At 29.2% G+C, this 22,159-nt stretch overlaps 1 protein-coding gene across 1 annotated transcript in view; it reads left to right on the top strand.

Moving 5' to 3' along the window:
* The window catches only part of Apoltp (Apolipoprotein lipid transfer particle), a 2,496,658-nt gene that overhangs the window by 1,245,214 nt on the left and 1,229,285 nt on the right, over window positions 1–22,159 (top strand). The gene's annotated exons all lie outside the window — the stretch shown is intronic.

Raw genomic sequence — 22,159 nt, 5'->3', positions numbered from 1 at the left:
AATGATAACAAAGATATTGACGATAATAGTTATAATAATATTTGTTTAAATTATAACGATAGTCATAATAATAATGTGAAAGATAATAGTAAAAATATAATAATGTCTGTTATGGTGATGCTTAAAATAATCATAATGATTAAAATAATGAGAATAATAATATAAGTGATAACAATGATAATGGTAATAATAATTATTAGGATTATTTTAATAGTAATTAAAACTAAAATATTAACTTTGAAATTATAATTGTGTTAATAATAATTAAAATATTAGTAACAACGGAAATAATAATGGTAATGCTGATGTTAATAGTGAAAACAATCAAAAAAATAATTGTGATAATTAGCATAATATTAAAGTAAAAAGTCATGAAACTAAGAAAATCGTTAGTATTGTAGTGTTAATTAAAATAATATTTATAATAATGATGATGATAATTATACTAATGATTAAAGAGATCGAAATAAAAACGACAAAAAAAAAAAAGATAATTACATAAATTTTAGAAATTATGATAATAATATCGAGAATAATGATAATAATCAGAACAACAACAACGGATGAATAATAGTTACAGTAATGATATTAATATTAATAATAATAATAATAATAATAATAATAATAATAACACTAATGATGATGATAAAAGCAATAGTAATTATAATAATAGTAAAAATAATAATAATCATAATGACAATAATGACTAAAGTAAAAATAGTGGCAATAGAACTACTAATAATAGTAGTAATAATAGTAATGATTATAAAAAAGATAAAATAATAAAACAACTTACAATAAATGACGCTAATCCGCTCTAAGATAATTCACCGCCAGTTCCAACTAAGTAAAAGCCTGGGTGACTGGTGTTGGCCTCACGAATTCTAGAGGAGGCCACAAAGGCGTTCAGAACACAAGCAAAAAGACAACCTCTAAAAATAACATTCACATAAGGGTTTCATATATCTGTCCAGCCATGGATGAGACAGGCTGCTAATTACTGAAGGCAGAGTGAGTGACGTTACGGCTGCCAGCTTTTTTAACAATAACACTAAGGTAAGGTATATTTTTGAATGTATCAGGAACTTACGATTAGACCTTTCTATGAAGCAGTCAAAGGAAGACACCAAATTCACAGAACTTTAGGAAATAATCAAAGACATGGTAGAAGCAGTAACAATGACGTACACAAAAATAGCAATGCCAATCAAAGAAGGTACAAAAGTGGCTTTGAATCTTCTGCATAAGTTAAAGGATTGCCGTGAAGGAACTAGGCAGGAGATAAAATATCTCCTACAACAAGCCAATGATAATGTTATGTTAAAGACTTGCAGAACAGAAAAAAGGTAATTAATCACACGCTCTATCGTTTAGTCTCGTAAGAAGCGTGCTGACAGGCAAGTGAAATAGGATAACAGAAGCTCCAAAGGATACCTTTAACTTTCTTTCTAGAAAGAGGAAAAAGAAATAAAGAAAATAAGGATTGATTAAAAGCCAAAATTAAATGAGATTACAGTCAAAGGAGTCACTACGACTAAACAGGGAGCCCTTCTTCTTTAAGTTAAAGTAGTAAAGAACAGAGAGGCCATGGTTAACAGTGTTTAAATAGTAGGAAGACTCATGCCAGATATATAAAAGAAGTAAAGAGGGTGTTAATAGGCTTAACAAACTGCTAAGTAAGGAGACGAGTTAAAGTCCTTAGATGCTACCAATGTATGGAGTATGGACGCAAAGCTCGAAACTGCAACAAGGAGGATCGGTCGAAGTTATGCATTCGATGTATAAGTGAAAATCACCGAAAAAAAGGTTGCAGGGAGGAGGCCTTATGTTATTTTTGCGGAACAGAAGGTACTAAACACGAAGTAGATAGTAGCAGGTGCCCAGCATTTACAGAAGCACTAGAAGAGGCCAAAAGTAAGGTGCCTACTAGATGTAGACAAAGTTTACAGGATGAAAGCTAATGACCATTGCAGACCAAATCTGCACTGACATACCCGAGTCATCAGGAAAAGAAAGCAACGAAAATCGATGTTTCCTAAAAACAGTAGATGACCAGACGGAATAAAGAAAAGAAAACATCTTGACGGTAACGACAATCCAATAGAAAACCACATCAATGGTCAATACTCTGCGGCCCTGGCTCAAAGTATTAATGCAAAAGTGAATTCCAAGCTGGGTGTTCCAGGAGATAGGTCTTGCCAATTTAGTGGGTATTTAATCACCATTGCGAAGAACTCAGTAGCGAGAAATTAGCATTTATAGGCTTACTGCGAGTTCTAAATAGGAAAAGAGTTCGTACCCCCTTTTATCGTACATTATGGTATTCTGGACATTCTTAAAAAAATAAAAAATAAAAACAAAAAAAAATTGCTTAGAAGGATGATACTAGAAGTAATTATAAAAAACATAATGAGAATAATAATTAGGACAATACTCAAAACATAAAAGATAATAAAAATAAGTTTTATAAAAATGTTAATAGTTTTAATGATGATAATAAATGAAACACTAACAGTTATAATACTAATAGGGATATAAGAAACAGTCGTAATAAAGATCGTTATAATTAAAACTTAAAAGTAACCAGTAATGATGATCAGAGTTATGATGTCAAATACATTAATAATAGCAATAATAATTATAATTGTGAGAATTATTCTGATATTGATGGTAAAATAATGGAAAATAAGCTGATAAAGATAACAGTAACAATAATTATGAAAAAAATAATGGTAATGAGTATATTAATGATAATAATGATGATCATATGGATAATGGTAATAATGACGATGGTAACAATGATAGTTTAATAAGTTATAATAATAATAACAACGCTGGAGTTGATAGAAATAATGAAGATAATGTTACGAATAATAACTCTAACAATCATGATTATTTCAATAATAATATCAACGATAAAAATAAAAAAAAATGATAGTGAAAACATTAATAAATAATTTGTATAATAAGAAAATAATTATAATGTTAGCGTCGATGATTATGACTATAATGATAATGCTAGTAAAAATAACGATCAGTGCTATTTAAATGATAATGATTTGAATGACAACGGTAATAATAATAATAGTAACTAAAATAAAAATAATAATAAATATAATAATAACTAAAATAAGAATAGTAATAATAATGATAATAATAATAGTAATCATAAGTGTTATAGTCATTATAATGATAACGATAATGGTCGTGATAACAAAGGTAATAGAAATTTTAACCATAGAATATAAACAACAATTTTAATGTGTATATGATTTGATGAAAACAAACATAATATTTTCGAAATTAACAATGCCAATAATGCTCGTAGTAATGATAGTAATAATAATAATAACGATAATAATACTGATATGATATTATCATGATAATGTAATTATGATGGTTTAATAAATAGGAATTAGATGAATACAAATGAAGATAGTTATAAAAATACAAACCATAATGACAATGAGGTTAAAAATTAAAAAAAATGATTGTGCTCATAATAATTATATTGATATCAACAGTCTAAGCAATTTCGTTAATAATATTGATAATAGTCAAACACATTAAAAAACAATAATAATAATAACGTTAGAAATACCAACAAAAATGAAATTACTAAACATCTTTATAGAAGTACAAGAAATCACAACGGCTATAATAGAAATAATAATGAAATTTTGTTCAATAACGGTGTTGTTAATAATAATGATAAACATAATAGTAACAGTAATGATGATAATAATAATACTGATAATAATACTAATAATGATAAGAATAAAGAAATGATTAAAAAAATCAAAGCAATAATAATAAATGAATGAATAGTAAGCACAGAAGCATCAGAAAACAAAATAATGGTAACCAGGCCAACAATGGAAAAAAAATATCCTGTTTACTAAGGAAGATCCAAAACTTTTTATTTATTTTTAAACGTTAAATGCAAAATTATTTTAAGAAAATAGGATCATGAGTTAAGCTTCGAAGAAAACCTTGGAAAACTGTTTGAAATAACGTTTTCTGAAGTAAGAGCTTGAGATTTTTTAAGAAACAACGAACGTCTTTAAAAATACGTGATTTGTAATGTATTTTTACCTGCTAAAAACCGAATTGATCATGATAAACGAAATTTAACGTGCAGATTTTAGACGTAACCTTAAAAAACTACGAAAAATAATCTTTTAAGTATTAAAAGCTTGAAAAAAGTGAGAATAGGATTTGTTTTTATTTGCAATTGCCATGACATTATTAATTTATGCCTGCTAAATGTAAATTTGTTATCATTAAGAAGTTTTAACTTTCAGATTCCTGACAAAATCTTGAAGAACATCTAAAACTCAAATTTCAGTTGTATTCTTAAAAAGGTACTGGAATCAAAGTTCTTAGTATAAGAAGCTTAAAAAAAGTATAAATATAATTTTTTTCTTATAGCAATAGCGATCTCTTTATATACTTATGCCTGCTAAATCTAAATTTGTTGTAATATATAGACTTGATGGGCAGATTTTAGAAATATCCTTAAAAAACTACTAGAAACAAAGTTTTCAGTATCAAAAGATCTTAAAAAGTGTGAATATAGTTTGTTCTTTATTGCAATTACAGTTTCTTTGTATATTTATGATCGCTGTATCTGAATTTGTTATGATAAAAGAGATTGAACTTGCAGATTTCAAACATTACCTCAAAAAAGTACTTAAAATAAAGTTTTCAGTATTATAAGCTCAAAAAAAAAACAGTTACTTCATTTTCCATCACAGATACCTAAGCATTATATAATGCCTGCTTAATTTATACTTGTCAAAATCAAAGATTCTTAGCGTGCAGATTTCAGACATACTTTAAAAAAACTACTAAAAACGAGGTTCTTAGTATATAAAGCTTAGAACAAGTGTAAATAAAATTGCTTTTCCATCACGATTACCTTATCTTCATTGACTCAAGCCTGCTGAATCTAAATTTGTTATGAGTAAAGAGTTTTAAAAATATATTTCGTAAATTACCTTAAAAAAAAAACTGAAATCAAAGTTCTTTGTACTGTAAGCTCAAAAACAGTGTTAACATTATTCGTTTTTTATCGCAATGACCTTTACTTTCCAAGTTAATGCCTAGTAAATCTAAATTTGTCATTATAGAAGAGATTTGTTGTGCAGATTTCAGGTATATTATCAAAAACCTACTGAAAACAAAGTTTTTAGTATAAAAAGCAGGAAAAAAAGCTTAAATATGATACGTTTTTTATCGCAATAACCGTTCTTTCACATATTTATGTCTACTTAATCTAACTTCATTATAATACAAGACATTAGACATAAAAACTTTAGACATTCTTCTAAGAAACGACTGAAAATAAAATTTTCAGAATAAAAAGCTTCAAAAAGTGTGGATATCGCTCATTTTTTATCGCAATTACCGTTACTGTATGAATTGATGCCTGCTGAATCCAAATTTATCATCATTAAAGAGATTTAACAGACAAATTTAGAACAAAACCTCAAAAAACTACTGAAAAAGAAGATTTTTGTTTTAGAAGCTCAAAAAAAGTTGGCATACCATTCGTTTCTTGTCACAAATATAAAAGCAGTATATACTCATGCCTGTTGAATCGAAACTTGTCATGATACAAGCAGTTTAACGTGCAGATTTAAGACATATTCTTTAAAACTACTAAAAACAAAGTTTTTATTTTTAAAATCTTGAAAAATGTGTAATAGTTATTTATTTTTCATCGCAAACACTCTATTTCCATATAATTATGCCTGTTGAATCGATATTGGTCGTAACAAAAAAAAAAACAGCGTGCAGATTTTTAACATAACCTCAAAAAACTACTTAAGCCAAGGTTTTAAAATTAAAAGCTCAAAAAAAGTTTAAATATAAATAGTTTTCTATCGCAAATACCTAAACACTCAATAGTTATGCGTGATAAATTTCAATTTGTTAGTATAAAAGAGATTTGACGTGCAGATTTTAAATGTATTTTAAAAAAACTACTGGAAACGAGGTTTGTGGTATAAGAAGCTTAAAAAAAGTGGGAAGATGATTTGTTCCTCATCGCAAATATTCTAACTTTATAGGTTTGTTTCTACTAAATCTGAATTTGTCGTAATTATTTAGGTATAACGTTCCCATTTCAAACATAATTAAAGAAAACTCCTGAAAACTAAGTTTTTAGTGTTGGATTCTCAAAAAAAGTAAGAATATAACTCGTTTACTATCACAAATATTTTATCTTTAAAATAAATTGCCTGCTTTATCCTAATTTGTCATAGTGAATGAGATATTACGTGCTGAATTCGAATATATTATCAAAAAACTACTCAAACGAGGTACTTAGTATGAAGAGCTCTAAAAAAGTAAAAATACAACTTGCTTGTTATCACAAATACCGTACCTTCGTGCATTTATAGACGCTTAATCTAAGTTTGTCATATTAAAAAAGATCTAACGTGCAGATTTTAGATATACACTGAATAATCTATATTGAACGAAGTTTTAAGTGTGAAAAGTTAAATGAATGTGTGAATATGGGTCCAACTTTTGGGTTCGGACTTTCTTCGTTTAATTTATTATATTTTGTACATTCGATTCTTTATCTGTCCATGCTTGTTCATGAAAGTTGAATTCCCAAATCAATTTAATGGCGTCATAAAAGTCATCAGTGTCTTTCAAGTGTTCATGTTGTACAGTTAAGTTTGATTTCACTTCTACTTAATAGGTATATTGTATATAAGTGATAATCTTGTGTTCACCGGTTAATGTCAATTTGTAAGTATTTCCCGTACATTCATCATTCATTCGTAAAATACTTTTACCTTTTACTTTTCTTTGTCGATCCATTTTATTAGGACACGTAAGGTTTAATTGTTCTTCATTAGGTAATGAAAATAACCATGAACTATCAGCTGGTAAATAAATCCGTTGACTTTCGGTCTTCAGTGTTAACATAATTCCACAGTACTTAAATATTTCTGTTCTAAGTTGTAATAACATAAGAATTTAATACTTTTTCATAGAATAGGATTTCTTCCACGGATGCTTAGCCAAGCACTTATAACCTTATACCGTTTTATCACATTGGTTAAATATAACTAAAAAATAGTATAATCTGTAAAGATTATAAGGGGTTTGATTTATAAGTGGCAAATGTAATATAACAATGGTTCTATTTTCTTTATGCACACAATTTAATTTACTTAGAGTACTTATTTCACCAGAATAAATATTTTGTATTGGTGCTACAAGTTTTAGATTTTCTGCCAGGTTCTTTACATCCTGGGCTACGGTTCTAGATATATTTAGAGAAAAAAGCTCTGGATGTGCTTGACCTCTTTGTAAATCATGCAAGATGGAAATCAAATTTTCATGGAAACAAATAATGTGATCTTAGGTAGCCTCAGTTCTTCTTAGGTAAGCTGATAAATAATTCAGATATCTGTTGAGAGTAAAATCTGGTCCTAAAGTCAATATATCAGCAACTAGTATTTAGAATATACTCATTGCGTTTCGTAGTGTTATATAGTTCTTTGAATGCAGTTGCAAAAATATGGCTATTCTGTTCATACAATTTAATATTTTCTTTTTGATCAGTATGCAAATTGTTGATGTTAGAGTTCATAACGTTTATATCGTCTCCTGTGACTAAGCCGAAAAGTCCTTTAACAATACTTCCAATAATTCTTAAAGATGTCAGTCTTTTTGTTCGTATACTGGGTGGTGGAATAATGTTATCTCCCACGTGGGTTTCCACAGTATTTATTTTGTTCAATAGTGTTGCTATGGGGTTTGTCAATCACTTTATCTTCATATCCAAAAAGTCCATTTTCATATTATGGGTGCACTTGCAATAACCAAACTCTACAATACAAAATCGAAAAGTTTCATTTAATTCTTAAGTAGGTGTTTGTTCCAATATAAATTTGTTATTATCCAGCCATATCACAATCTTCCAACCAGCTTCCTTAATTTTTGTTATACTGATTCATTAGTAGTATATTCCAGGATTTGTTTTAAATTGTTCTATGCTATAGTTGCCATGATTAGCATAGTTAAGATCTGTGCAACTATTAAGTACTACTGTTATGAGGATGGCCAATACAATCCGCATCGTTGTATTTTTTTTGTTTCAGGAAGACATGTAGAATATATTACTTACAAGGATATTATTATTGGGGAACTAGTTTTAATTTATCTGTGTGTTTCCGTATGATTTCACCATTGGTTTTTTTAAGTAACATGTAATTTACTTCCAAAACTGTTGTAACCCTTAGAGTATTTTACGTGACTTTTCCTAATATACACGGTCAGGATGTAGATGATGTCTGTGGTTATAGAGATGTTATCGTTCGAGTCCTTTGAAAAATCACACTATGATCTGACTTTGGCCGTTCCTTGGTTGTCTTAGAACCAAGGAGTCGTCCAGGGCCCCTGGCCAATTTAGATACACTTGTTCCTGATTTGGTCATGCTTCTAAGTCTTGATACTCCTACTGTCTCCTTCAGGGTTGTTGACAATGCTTCAATTTTGATCGCCGTTAAATTGGATGTTCTTACTGTTCCTTTTCTCCAAATTTTTAATTTGGTTTTTTTCTTTTTCTCCACTTTTTTTGACCCATCATCATAACTGTTAGTAATAGCAATCCATTGTTTGTATTATTTTCCGCATACAGTATTGGTCCTACTGTATTTTTAAGTAATGCATTAGCATTGGTATTGAGTTTTCCCAGCTTGTATTCGAAAGTGTATTTACAATAGGTGAATCTAAACATTCAGCGCATTAAACGCTAACCCGGATTTTTCTAGCATGAATCTAATTGAATGGCTTATGATAAGCTATGAAAACGAATTGATTTCTCAAAAAATACAAACGAAAATAATGCATTGCGTATAGTGCAACTAAGCATTATTATTTTAGTTGCAGAGTAATTTATTTCAGCTTCATTAAGAGTTCATTAAGATAGGTAGGCGATAGTATGTTGAAACCCATCTTTTTCTTGACTAAATACCGCTTCATAAGCGCAGTCACATGCGTCTGTTGTCAACTTAAGTGACTTACTAAAGTCGAAAAGTTGTATAGTAAGCTCTTGACATAGATGGTCTTTTAGTATTTGAAAACTCTTTTCTTGCACTTTAGTCCATTAAAATTTCTCACCTTTTTGATAAATCTGATAATGGCTTAGCTATTTTTGAAAAACCTTCAATAAAGCGTCTGTAGTATTCTGCTTATCCTAAGAATTGTCTAATATTTTGTATAGATTTTGGTTGGGTAAATTCTCTAACGGCTTGTCTTTTTTCAGGGTCTGGTTTGATTCCTCGCTGACTTACTGTACCCCCAAGAAATATTACTTCTTTTAACAAAAATTTAACTTTATCTGGCTGGAGTATTACATTCGCTGATCTTAACTGGTTGGAAAGTAACCTTACCTTACAATCATGATCTACTAGATTTTTGCAAAAATAATAATATCATGTAATTACACTAACATTTTAACGTCTAACAAGCCTCATTATATGAGATCCATTAATCGTTGTAAGGTGGCAGGTGAATTTCTGAAACTTTCAGGCGTATGTATTGGTAATGTCTATGGGGTCTCGTAGATGCTGTTTCATACGTATTATGTGAGGCCATATAAATTTGTTGAAATCCACTTGATAAATCAAAAATTGAGAAATATACAGATTCTCTTAACTGGTCCATAATATCTGCGATATTTGGCAATGGATTTGCATGACCAATGGTTTTTTTACTAAGTTCTTGGAACTCAATTTGTACTCTCCATCTTGGGTTTTCGTGGCTATCAGGTTATTTAGAAACAATTTAGAGGGATGAATTATACGGTGATGACGAGGGCTCGATTATTTTGTCGTTAAGTTTTTTCGCTGCATGTTCTTCTAAGACTTTTGTATGTACCTTTGGGTGACAATATTTTTTAGTGTTAATAGGCATGTTATTTTCCGTCGGAATTTTATGAACAATAAAATAAGTACAAGGTAAAGGGTCTCCCAGCAACAAAAAAATTTTTGGAAATTCAGAAATCTATCGATGAATTTAGTCTCGTTCTTCCAGGTTTAAATAGTCGCTATGCACATGTCCTTTCAAGTCTTATATTCTTTCTCGTATATATTTGATAACTGGTCTCTTATATTCGCTACTAGTATTGGGATTAAATTCAGGTGCAATGTATTTGAAAAGTAGAAGTTTTTAAGATCTATTTTAATCACAACATCATCTTTATTAGTGTTTATCACCATAATATTACATTGACCGTCCTCATTTTCTACTATTCCTTCTCCTAAATATACGTCATTACGCTTTACGTCGACTCGTGGTCAGTATCCTTCAGTTAAATTAATAATAATTGAATGAATTCTTACTACTTGACAAGTTCAAGCCTTGATCGTATTTTTTGTTGGTTTATTAGTAACTTTTTATTTCTTATTAAGGCAATGTTGTTTCATACTAGAAGTATTTTTACTGTGTTAAATAGCATGGGGTTAAAGTGTTAATTAGTCATTTAATTCATTATTTTTATTGTATATCTCACTTTCATCAGTCTTTTTATCAGTGGGCTTCATAAAATTTTCGCCCTTTTCTGATAAAATCAATTTGATAAATTCATCTTGAAACTGAAAATTAGCTTTCATGTCTCTAAATTTTCCGCATTTAGGTATATTTAATTTCATGGGCCAGCCTACGATGAAGATATCATACAATTTTTGTTGGTTAATTTTATAATTAAGGCACTCTGTCTCTTTATTCGTATCAAGGGTGTTGGCTAAAATATCACTTTTTCGTGCTTGCTTCTTAAGATTTATTGCATATTGTTTTTTATACTTCTTTTTAATCGCTTTATTCTTTGGGAGAGTTTTGAGAAAAGATATGGGGCTTATTACGTAAGTATCTTATTCTATAGTATCGTAATAATAGGATACTGTGGCTCGTCGTTCTTAATCAAAGTTTCGACCTAATGAATCGCCATCTTCGATCGGAAAATCGTTAGAGATCACATGAAAACTTGCAGGTATTTCTTGTATAGTCATATACATTCTTCTTTTAGTTAAAACTAGGTGGGGTGTAATTCTGACAAGTTTGATAATTTCACTAGTTTCTACTTGTGAATTTGGGTATAACTGGTCTAATTTAATAAGGTTTTTGGCAACGCCGTTATTAAGTATGAGTGTGATTAGGCAATTCTTTTCTTCTGGGATTGACAACCTTATGCCTGTAGGCTCGTTGTTTACGCCAAGTTCCTAGCATGTACCAATTTCAATGGCTTCGATTCTGTTGCTATGTTCATGACTTGCACTAAAACATTAGATGCAGGGGTTGAATTCTGTCTTCGGGAGCTTAACTCCAAACGACGATCTGGGTGAGCTTTCTGAAAGCTTAAATGATGTGGCAAGCGGTCATCTCCTTGTCGGTACTCATTTTAAAAATTTTGATTCAGATAGTAAGGATTTAAACTTCGTAAGTTATAATTCTTATAATTCAAATAAAACGTCCAATGACAGTTAGTAAATAATAAAAAACAAAGTCCAATGGTGGTACTGTCATATTTTGAATTTATTAAAAAACAAAACGACGTTTCAGCCGTTTTGACAACGTCCCGGCCCTCATCAGGTACAAAAATCTATAAGTAACAAAATTCTTTGCAATGAAAATTTAAGTAAAATATAATAAACGCAAATAAAGTTACATGTATAACATACCTCTGACTCTTACGAAAGGGATGTGAAATCGTAATGTAGTCAGAGTTTTAAGCTAAGTTGCTTTTATACCCTGCACATATACAAATGATATAGTACACGCACGTAATACAATCAAATAAGAATCGCAAGCAGTTCTTTGAGACGCACATAAACAGTTTATGTTTTCCTAATACTATGAATAAAAGGGGTCCTCGAATCATGTATATAAAATTAGTCACCTTTCTTAATTGACATAATGAGAGACCTATAACAATCTTTCAATTTTTCTGTATCTTGTTGTCTATTAATATTATTATTAAGGTAATGTATATTTTACATTTCAAAAAAGGCGCTTTTTGTAATTTTGTTCTATGTCTAAAATTTTAATATTATCAAAATTAAAATTATGTGTAAATTCAATGCTATGTTGTGATAGGACCGATGTATTCTTTTTTTTCTCGATGTCTCTTTTGTGTTCTGTCATTCTTAACTTTACAGCTCTCAATGTTTAACCAACATAACAGCAGTTACAATTCGCACATGGTATGTGGTAAACAACATTTTTTTTTTATCGATTGGCTCAAATACATCTTTTCCAAGTTAAAAGATCGATTTTAATTTATTGTTTAAACTGTATATAAGACCAATGTGAAGCTTCTTACAATAATATTTAATATGACTATGCAAGTAGGGAATAAACGGTATTGATAAGATTGATTTATAGCTATTCTCATTTCTGTTGCTATTGTCGATCATATTCATGTATTTTCAAGGTATTTAATCTTTTAATCACAAATTTGTCAATAAATCTTTGAGAATAGTTGTTAGCTAGTAAAAATTTATTAATCAATTTTATATTATAATTATAAAATTGTGTGTCTGCTAATTTAATGGAAAAGTCTACTAGTGTGTAAATGATACCTATTTTATGTTGTATTGGATGGTGGAAAAGAAAATTCAAGTATCGGCCTGAGTGTGTGGGTTTTTCATACCAATTAGTTAGTACTGTGTTATTTTTTTGAATAATAATCTCCAAATCTAAGAAACTGATGCTGTTGTTATTGTTACATGTCTCAACAGTAAATTGTAATTTAGGACAATAGCTATTAAAAATGTTTTTGGTATAGTTGATATAATTAGTAGGCACGCATATGAGGATATCATCCACATACCGTACGTACAATGGAACATCAAAACATAACTTATCTAAACATGAAATTTCGAGTAAACGCATAACGAGATCACACATTACTGGACTACCAGGACTGCCCATTAAAGAGCCGAAAACTTGTTTGCAAAATTTTTTGTTAAATTAAAAAAAAGTTAAATTAAAAACCAATGACACTCCTGCGCAAAATTCATTTAAAAAAACATTGATCTTATTATTCAAGAATTTCCAAAAATATTTTATTGCACTTGTGATTAAGGTTTCACTAGTATTAGAAAATAAACTTACTACATCTAGACTAATAAGAGTGTAACCAGGTGGAATGATAACTTCTTATAATTTATTTTTCAATTTATAGCTATTTTTTATGTGTGATTTTGCCAGCGGAATATTCTTAATCAAAAAATCAGGAAGAAATTTAGAAAAACCAAATGTAGGTGAATTCAATGTTGAAACGATGATACGGATAAGAAAGTCTTTTTTGTGTATTTTTATCTATCCATAGCATTTAGATACGTCTTTTTCATAAATATCTTTATCAAATTTACTTATTTCATCAAATTTATCAAAAACACCGTATTTATCCCACTTGCTTACAAAATTCTTAGTATCTTTTATTAATTGGTATAAAGGATTTTTTTGTATTTGTAAATAATATTTATTATCACTCAACAATTCTTGTACATTTATTATGTAAGTTTCTTTTTCAATGACAACACTGGCATTACCTTTGTCTGCTTTAGTAATTAAAATGTGGTCATAATTTTTAAGGGAGGCTCGTGTTCGCTTTAAATTGTCTTGGAGAACTCCATTATTTAGAGAAAGACGAGTAAATACATTATGTTTATTATTATTGATAATGTTAAAAAGTTCCTTTCTAACAGTCTCAAATTCTCATTAATATTTAAGTAAATGTTTAACATTCTTAAAAAGATAAAAATAATCAGATTTTTCAAAATTAGAAACAAAATTAAATTTATCGCCTAATTCGAATATGCTTGATAGACAATCTGGCAGCGGTGTATTAAAAAGGTTACATAGCCAGTCTTCTCTTATTTCACTTGTGCCTTTATTGTTGACAATTTCAGGGCACCGAACCGAGCCAGGGTCACTGACACTTGTAGCTGGAAGTGTGTCGTATACCCCTTCGCGCTCGGGTTCTTCGTGTGATGAAAGGGCATCAAACTTTCTATCCAACTTAAAACGATATTCGCGAAAAATACTATTCAACTTTTATTCGTTATAATGAATGAATAAATTTATTATAACAGATTTACAGCCATTACTTAAAATTTTATTTCGTATTAGTTGAATTTTATTTCTTAAATAATTAGTTTTTGTGTAAGAGTCCGAAATTTCATTATTTAAAATTGATTTATGTAATTTAAATATGGTTGATTTATGTTTTATGTTCGATCGGAAGTTAAAGATGGTAATATATTTAGACTTGTTAGTACTTTGTATAATATGTTTTTGGATAACGCCAGAAGCCCTACATTTAATTAAAAATTTGCACTTTAACTCTCTGCTCTTCAATTCCCTCTGAACACAACTAAGCTTATAAAAAATAAAACTTACATTTCTACCAAAGCGTGTACTTATGGAGTCCAGCACCCTTGGGAGAGATTCGAAATTTCTACTCGTAAGGATGGTTAGTAGTTGTTTAAGTCTGGTGTTCTCTATAGTAGCGTAGTGCAGATGCAGATGTAGATTGAAAGGACGTACAGCTTCCACAAGCGACCAAAAATATTCAAATAAAACGTCCAATGACAGTTGGTAAATAATTAAAAACAACGTCCAATGGTAGTACTGTCATATTTTAAATTTATTAAATAACAAAACGACGTTTTGGCCGTTTGGACAACGTCCCGGCCCTCATGAGGTACAAAAATCTATGAGTAACAAAATTCTTCGCAATACGAATTTAAGTAAAATATAATAAACAAAAATTGAGTTACATGTATAACATACCTCTGACTCTTACGAAAGGGATGTAGAATCGTAATGTAGTCAGAGTTTCAAGCTAAGTTGCTTTTATACCATGCACATATACAAATCACATAGTACACGCACGTAATACAATCAAATAAAAATCGCAAGCAGTTCCTTGAGACGCACGTAAACAGTTCATGTTTTCCTAATTCTATAAATGAAAGGGGTCCTCGAATCATGTTTATAAAGTTCGGTTCGGTGCCCTGAAATTGTCAACAATTAAGGCACAAGTAAAATGAAAGAAAACTGGCGATGTAACCTTTCTAATACACCGCTGCTAGATTGGGCATCAAGCATATTAGAATTAGGCGATGAATTGAATTTTGTTTCTAATATTAAAAAATCTGATTTTTTTTATTTTTTTAAGAATGTTAAACATTCACTTAAATATTCTGGAGAATTTGAGACTGTTAGAAAGGAACTTCTTAACATTATCAACAACAATAAACATAATGTATCTACTCGTCTTTTTTTAAATGATAGAGTTCTCCAAGACAATTTAAAGCGAACTCGAGCTTTCCTTAAAAATAATGAACACATTTTTATTATTAAAGCAGACAAAGGTAATGCCACTGTTGTCATTGAAAAAGAAACTTACATTAATAAAGTAGAGGAATTGTTAAGTGATGATAAATATTATTTACAAATAGAAAAAAATCCTTTATACCAATTAATAAAAGATACTTAGAATTTTGTCAGCCAGTGAAATCAATACGGTGTTTTTAATGAATTTGATAAATTAAGTAACTTTGATAAAGATATTCATGAAGAAGACTTATCTAAATGCTATGGCTTGATAAAAATACACAAAAAAGACTTCCATATCCGTATCATCGTCTAAACATTGAATTCACCTACATTTGGTTTTTCTAAATTTCTTCCTGATTTTTTGATTAAGAATATTCCGCTGGCAAAATCACACATAAAAAATAGCTATAAATTGAAAAATAAATTATAAGAAGTTATCATTCCACCTGGTTACACTCTTATTAGTCTAGATGTAGTTAGTTTATTTACTAATACTAGTGAAACCTTAATCACAAGTGCAATAAAACATTTTTGGAAATTTTTAAATAATAAGATTAATGTTTCTTTGAATGAATTTTGCTCAGGAGTTTCATTGGTTTTGAATTCAACTTTTTTTCAATTTAACAAAAAATTTTACAAACAAGTTTTCGGCTCTCCAATAGGCAGTCTCTGTAGTCCAGTAATGTGTGATCTCGTAATGCGTTTACTCGAAATTTCATGTTTAGATAAGTTATGTTTTAATGTTCCATTGTTTGAACGGTACGTGGATGATTTTTTCATATGCGTGCCTACTAAATATATTAACTATACCAAAAACATTTTTAATAGCTATTGTCCTGAATTACAATTCACTGTTTGGACATGTAACAATAACAACAGCATTAGTTTCTTCGATTTGGAGATTATTATTCAAAAAAATAACACAGTACTAACTAATTGGTACCAAAAACCCACACACTCAGGCCGATACTTGAATTTTCTTTCCCACCATCCAATACAACATAAAATAGGTATCATTTACACACTAGTAGACTTTTCTATTAAACTAGCAGACACACAATTTTATAATTATAATTTGAAATTGATTATTAAATTTTTATTAGCTAACAACTATCCTCAAAGATTTATTGACAAATTTGTGAAGAAAAGATTAAATACCTTGAAAAAACATGAATATGATTGATAATAGCAACAGAAATGAAAATAATTATTAATTAATCTTATCTATATCGTATATTTCCCACTTGCATAGTCATATTAAATATTATTGTAAGAAGCTTTACATTAGTCTTATATACAGTTTAAACAATAAATTAAAATCGATCTTTTTACTTAAAAAAGATGTAACTAAGTCACTTAATAAAAAAAAACGTTGTTTACCACATACCATGTGCGAATTGCAACTGCTGTTATGTTGGTCAAACATTGAGAGCTGTAAGGTTAAGAATGACAGAACACAAAAGAGACATCGAGAAAAAAAAGAATACATCTGTACTATCACAACATAGCGTTGAATTTATACATAATTTTAATTTTAATAATATTGAAATTTTAGACATAGAACAAAATTACAAAAAGCACATTTTTTTCAAAATATAAAATATACATTACTTTAATAATAATATTAATAGACAACAAGATACAGAAAAATAAAAAAATTGTTATAGGTCTCCCGTTATGTCAATTAAGAAAGGTGACTAACTTTATATACATGATTTAAGGACCCTTTTCAACCATAGTATTAGGAAAACATGAACTGTATATGTGCGTTCCAAAGAACCGCTTGCAATTCTTATTCGATTGTATTACGTGCGTGTACTATGTCATTTGTATATGTGCAGGGTATAAAAGCAACTTAGTTTAAAACTCTGACTACATTACGATTCTACATCCCCTACGTAAGAGTCAGAGGTATGTTATACATGTAACTTATTATTTCATTTATTATATTTTACTTAAATTTGCATTGCGAAGAATTTTGTTACTCATAGATTTTTGTACCTGATGAGGGCCGGGACGTTGTCCAAACGGCCAAAACGTTGTTTTGTTTTTAAATAAATTTGAAATATGACAGTACTACCATTGGACGTTGTTTTTAATTATTTACCAACAGTCATTGGACGTTTTATTTAAATATTTTTGGACTCTTGTGGAAGCTGTACGTCCTTTTAATCTACATCTACATCTGCCCTACGCTACTATGGAGAACACCAGACTGTAACAACTACTAACCATCCTTACGAGTAGAAAGTTTGAATCTCTTTCAAGGGTGCTGGACTCTGTAAGTACACACTTTGGTAAAAATGTAAGTTTTATTTTTTATAAGCTTAGTTGTGTTCAGAGGGAATTGAAGAGCAGTGAGTTGAAGTGCAAATTTTTAATTAAATGTAGGGCGTTTGGCGTTTTCCCAAAACATATTACACAAATTACTAACAAGCTTTAATATATTACCTTCTTTAACTTCCGATCGAATATAAAACATAAATTAACCATATCTAAATAACATAAATCAATTTTAAATACTGAAATTTCGGACTCTTACACAAAAACTAATTATTTAAGAAATAAAATCAAACTTATACAAAATAAGATTTTAAGTAATAGCTGTGAATCTGTTATAATAAATTTATTTATTGATTATTACGAATAAAAGTTGAATAGTATTTTTTACTAATATCGTTGTAAGTTGGATAGAAAGTTTGATGCCCTTTTGTCTCACGAAGAATCCGAGAGCAAAAGGGTACACGATACACTTCCAGCTACAAGTGTCAGTGACCCTGGCCCGGTTCGGTGCCCTAAAATTGTCAATAATAAGGGCACAAGTAAAATAAAAGAAAACTAGCTATGTAACCCTTCTAATACACCGCTGCCAGATTGTGTATCAAGCATTTTAGAATTAGGCGATAATTTTAATTTTGTTTCTAATATTAAAAAATCTGATTATTTTCATCTTTTTGAGAATATTAAACATTCACTTAAATATTCTAGAGAATTTGAGACTGTAAGAAAAAAACTTCTTAACATTATCAATAACAATAAACATAATATATTTACTCGTCTTTCTTTAAATGATGGAGTTCTCCAAGAAAATTTAAAGCGAACACGAGCCTTCCTAAAAAAAAAATTAACACATTTTAATTACCAAAGCAGACAAAGATAATGCCACTGTTGTCAATGAAAAAGAGACTTACATTAATATAGTAGAAGAATTGTTACGTGATGATAATTAATATTTACAAATAGGAAAAAATCCTTTATACCAATTAATAAAAGATACTAAGAATTTTTTAAGCAAGTGGGATGAATACGGTGTTTTTGATGAATTTAAAGAATTAAGTAAATTTGATAAAGATATCTATAAAAAAGACTTATCTAAATGCTATGGCTTGATAAAAATACACAAAAAAGACTTTCTTATCCGTATCATCGTCTCATTATTAAATTCACCCACATATAGTTTTTCTAAATTTCTTTCTGATTTTTTGATTAAGAATATTCCGCTGGCAAAACCACACTAAAAAAATAGCTATGAATTAAAAAATAAATTAAAAAAAGTTATCATTTCACCTGGTTAAACTCTTATAAGTCTAGATGAAGTTAGAATATTTACTAATACTAGTGAAACCTTAATCACAAGTGCAATGAAACATTTTTTGAAATTCTTGAATAATAAGATCAATGTTTCTTTGAATAAATTTGGCGCAGGAGTGTCAATGGTTTTGAATTCATCTTTTTTTAAATTTAACAAAAAATTTTACTAACAAGTTTTTGGCTCTCCAATGGACAGTCCCTGTAGTCCAGAAATGTTTGATCTCGTTATGCGTTTACTTGAAATTTCGTGTTTGATAAGTTATGTTTTAATGTTTCATTGTACGTACGGTATGTGAATGATGTTCTCATATGCGTGCCTACTAAATATATCAACTATACTAAAAACATTTTCAATAGCAATTGTCCTGAATTACGATTCACTGTTCAGACATGTAACAATAACAACAGCATTAGTTTCTTAGATTTGGAGATTATTATTAAAAAAAATAATGCAGTACTAACTAATTGGTACCAAAAACCCACACACTCAGGCCGATACTTGAATTTTCTTTTCCACCATCCAATACAACATAAAATAGGTATCATTTACACACTAGTAGACTTTTCTATTAAATTAGCAGACACACAATTTCATTATTATAATTAAAAATTGATGAATAAATTTATATTAGCTTATAACTATCCTCAAAGATTTATTGACAAATTTGTGAATAAAAAATTAAATACCTTAAAAAACATGAATATGATTGACAATAGCAACGGAAATAAAAATATTCATTAATTAATCTTATCAATACCTTATATTTCCCACTTGCATAGTCATATTAAATATTATTGTAAGAAGCTTTACAATGGTATTATATATAGTTTAAACAATAAATTAAAATGGATCTTTTCACTTGGAAAAGATGTAACTGAGCAACTTGATAAAAGAAAATGTTGTTTACCACATACTATGTGCGAATTGCAACTGCTGTTATGTTGGTCAAACATCGAGAGCTGTAAAAATAAGAATGACAGAACACAAAAGAGACATCAAGAAAAAAAAGAATACATCGGTACTATCACATCATAGCATTGAATTCACACATAATTTTAATTATGAAAATATCAAAATTTTACACATAAAACAAAATCACAAAAAGCGCCTTTCTTCCGAAATGTTAAATATACATTACTTTCATAATAATATTATTTGACAACAAGATACAGAAAAATTGAAAGATTGTTCTAGGTCTCTTCTTGTGTCAATTAAGAAAGGTGACTAACTTTATATACATGATTCGAAGACCCCTTCCATTCTAAGTATTAGAAAAACATGAACTGTTAATGTGCGTCTCAAGGAACTGCTTGCGATTCTTATTCGATTGTATTACGTGCGTGTACAATGTCATTTGTATATGTGCAGGGTATAAAAGCAACTTAGCTTGAAACTCTGACTACATTACGATTTTACATCCCTTACGTAAGAGTCAGAGGTATGTTATACATGTAACTTAATTTGCGTTTATTATATTTTATTTAAATTTGTATTGCAAAGAATTTTGTTTCTCATAAATTTTTGTACCTGATGAGGGCTGGGACGTTGTCCAAACGGCTGAAACGTCGTTTTGTTTCTTAATAAATTCAAAATCTGTCAGTACTACCATTGGACGTTGTTTTTAATTATTTACCAACTGTGCTTGGACGTTTTATTTGAATATTTTTGGACGCTGGTGGAAGCTGTACGTCCATTTAATCTACATCTGCATCTGCACTACGCTACTATGAAGAACACCAGACTGCAACAACTACTAACCATCCTTACGAGTTAAAAGTTCGAATCTCTTTCAAGGGTGCTGGACTCCATAAGTACACGCTTTGGTAGAAATGTAAGTTTTATTTTTTATAAGCTTAGTTGTGTTCAGAGGGAATTAAAAAGCAGTGAGTTGAAGTGCAAATTTTGAATTCAATGTAGGGCTTATGGCGTTTTCCCAAAACATGTTACACAAAGTACTAACAAGCTTTAATATATTACCTTCTTTAACTTCCGATCGAAGATAAAACATAAATCAACCATATCTTAATTACATAAATCAATTTTGAATAATGAAATTTTGGACTCTTACACAATACTAATTATTCAAGATATAAAATTCAACTCATACGAAATAAAATTTTAAGTAATGGCTGTGAATCTGTTTTAATGAATTTATTTATTGATTATAACGAATTAAAGTTGAATGGTATTTTTCGCGAATATCGTTTTTAGCTGGATAGAAAGTTTAATGCCCTTTTATCACACGAAGAATCCGAGCGCGAAGAGGTATACGATACACTTCCAGCTACAAGTGTCAGTGACCCTGGCCCGGTTTGGTGCCCTGAAATTGTCAACAATGAAGGCACAAGTGAAATAAAAGAAAACTAGCTATGTAACCTTTCTAATACACCGCTGCCAGATTGTGTATCAAGCATTTTAGAATTAGGCGATAAATTTAATTTTGTTTCTAATATTAAAAAATCTGATTATTTTCATCTTTTTAAGAATGTTGAACATTTACTTGAATATTCTGGAGAATTTTAGACTGTTAGAAAGGAACTTCTTAACATTATCAATAACAATAAACATAATGTATCTACTCGTCTTTCTTTAAATAATGGAGTTCTCCAAGAAAATTTAAAGCGAACACGAGCCTTCCTTAAAAATAATGAACACATTTTAATTACTAGAGCAGACAAAGATAATGCCACTGTTGTCAATGAAAAAGAGACTTACATTAATATAGTAGAAGAATTGTTAAGTAATAATAATTAATATTTACAAATAGAAAAATATCCTTTATACCAATTAATAAAAGATACTAAGAATTTTTTAAGCAAGTGAGATGAATACGGTGTTTTTGATGAATTTCAAGAATTAAGTAAATTTGATAAAGATATCTATAAAAAAGACTCACCTAAATGCTATGGATTGATAAAAATACACAAAAAAGACTTTCTTATCCGTATCATCGTCTCATTATTGAATTCACCCACATATAGTTTTTCTAAATTTCTTTCTTATTTTTTGATTAAGAATATTTCGCTGGCAAAATCACACATAAAAAATAGCTATTAATTAAAAAATAAATCAAAAGAAGTTATCATTTCACCTGGTTACACTCTTATGAGTCTAGATGTAGTTAGTTTATTTACTAATACTAGTGAAACCTTAATCACAAGTGCAATAGAACATTTTTTGAAATTCTTGAATAAT

The sequence above is a fragment of the Copidosoma floridanum genome, unplaced genomic scaffold, assembly GCF_036245765.1.
Source record: "Copidosoma floridanum isolate Cflo_tuat_1 unplaced genomic scaffold, Cflo_Japanese_pri ptg000004l, whole genome shotgun sequence".
NCBI lineage: Eukaryota > Metazoa > Arthropoda > Insecta > Hymenoptera > Encyrtidae > Copidosoma > Copidosoma floridanum.
This window is presented reverse-complemented; position numbering and strand designations above follow the sequence as displayed.